This window comes from Gossypium arboreum, chromosome 10 (genome assembly GCF_025698485.1).
Source record: "Gossypium arboreum isolate Shixiya-1 chromosome 10, ASM2569848v2, whole genome shotgun sequence".
In the NCBI taxonomy this organism is placed as follows: Eukaryota; Viridiplantae; Streptophyta; class Magnoliopsida; order Malvales; family Malvaceae; genus Gossypium; species Gossypium arboreum.
In genome coordinates this window covers 35647246-35649337 of record NC_069079.1, presented here as the reverse complement: position 1 = coordinate 35649337, position 2092 = coordinate 35647246, and the positions used below count along the sequence as shown (strand labels likewise).

At 27.9% G+C, this 2092-nt stretch overlaps 1 long non-coding RNA gene across 1 annotated transcript; it reads right to left on the bottom strand.

Moving 5' to 3' along the window:
- Positions 1-622: 622 nt before the first annotated feature.
- Positions 623-1810, bottom strand: LOC128281725 (uncharacterized). Its single transcript, XR_008271988.1, has 2 exons — positions 1748-1810; positions 623-799 (listed from the first exon to the last, which is right to left on the bottom strand). It is a non-coding gene; the product is annotated as an uncharacterized LOC128281725 (long non-coding RNA).
- Between the last annotated feature and the right edge of the window lie 282 nt (positions 1811-2092).

Sequence of the window (2092 nt, the reverse complement as noted above, 5' to 3'; positions counted from 1 at the left end):
TCAATTCTCAATTCAATTTCTCATTTCATTCCAATAGCTCAATCAATCAAATTCACTCGACTTATCTTTTCACTTATTTACCCCTATTAACAAGACTCGGACCTTGGCGGATACACGGATCCAACCAAACACACCAATATGGCACCCAAGGCCTCACCGGATAGTTCGAAGCAATATTTGACACCCAAGGTCTCATCGGCCTAGCCAAGTAAAGTTGGTACCCAAGACCTCATCGAATCTATCCGAAGAAATATAGTGACACCCAGTGTCTCATCGACTCGAGGTCGAAGAATCCTGAACACTTCCAATCCTATGGCATGCCAACTATATCCGACTCAGCCCGACATCGTTAATAGGGTATTCAATTCACTTTCAATTTTTTCAATCAATACACATTTTAATTAATCACATAAATTCATAATTCAATACAATTCAATTCACTTTTCAATAACAAATATCCAAATATCACAAATCTCATATTTAAAATTTTCAAACAATTTATATTTCAATTCAATTCAAATAATCAATATATATTCAATATTCAATATATATATATATATATATATACGCCTAATTCAATCAATATAAATTCAATAAATTCATCACATACTATATCAATCCATTTCATTTGCAAAACACAATAATTCTTACTTCAAAACACTTAATATACATATTAAGAAATAAATTCAACAATTAAGTATTAGGTTCGGATTATAGAAATACAAACCGTAATTTTCGAGCTAACTCCCGTTGACTTTGTCTTGTCCTTTCTTAGCCGAGATTTCTGGTACCACATTGACTACGAAATTAATACAATTCATAATCATTAATACATTACTAATTCATATCTTGAGTTATAGAATTCTAAATTAAGATCCACTAATTTTCCCTGAAACTAGACTCACAAATCTTCTTACAATAAAATTTTCAGAATTTTTGGTTTAGCCATTAAGTACAGTTTATTCTTTAAATTCACCCCTATTCTGCTGTCTGACAGTTTCGTCCCTTCTTCACTAAAAATTAATTATCTCACAGTACAGAATTTGGATAACATTGTCGTTGATTTCTAATGAAAATAGACTCATTAGGGATTCTAAACATATAACTTTAAGCCTCTGATTATTTTTATTCAATTTTTGGTGATTTTCCAAAGTCAGAACAGGAGAACCTGAATTCATTCTGACCTTGTCTCACAAAATTCATTATATCTCATAATTTACAATTCAATTGCTTATATCGTTTCTTCTATAAGAAACTAGACTCAATAATATTTAATTTCATATTTTATTCATCCTCTAATTCAATTTCTACAATTTTGGTGATTTTTCAAACTTAGACTACTGCTGCTGTCCAAAATAGTCTTAGTACAAAATGTTGATTTACTTTAATTTCAATTTAATTCTAACTAAATTCACTTACTTTTCTATCTTAATTCATACTTTATTTCTATTCAAATTTCATCCATACTCTCATTTAAATATTAAATTTCCAGCATACTTTCCTAATTTCAAAATTTCATCAATTTAGTCCCTACAACATAAAACTTATAACTTACTTTACAATTTGATCCTATTATCAATTCTAGCTTGAAATTTACTCAATTAAACCCTTAATTCACTATTTTATTCAACATGAACTATACTTGAAAATCTATAAACTCTCAAAATATCAACTTAATTTCATCAAAGTCTTGTTCCAAAGCTTCTAAAACATGAAAATTTAAGAAGAAATGACTTAATTGACTTACCAAATTAAACTTTGAGCCTTGAAACCCAAATTTTCCTTTTTCTTTTCTTTCTTTCTTTCTCCCTGTTTCTTCTCTGTTTCGTTTGCTTTCATTCTGTTTCTTATGTTTCTTTACTTATTTATATAATATAATATATAATATAATATACTATAATATAATAATAATTTAAAATATATTTTAACACATAAAATCTCGATTTTTATGTTTATGTCACTTCACTTAGGACAAATGGCATAATTTCCATTTTGGTCCTCTTCATTTTCTTTTAATCTACAATTCAACTTTCATCCTTTATTCAATTTAGTTATTTTTCCTAATTACTCTTAATTGAACTAAATTTACTTA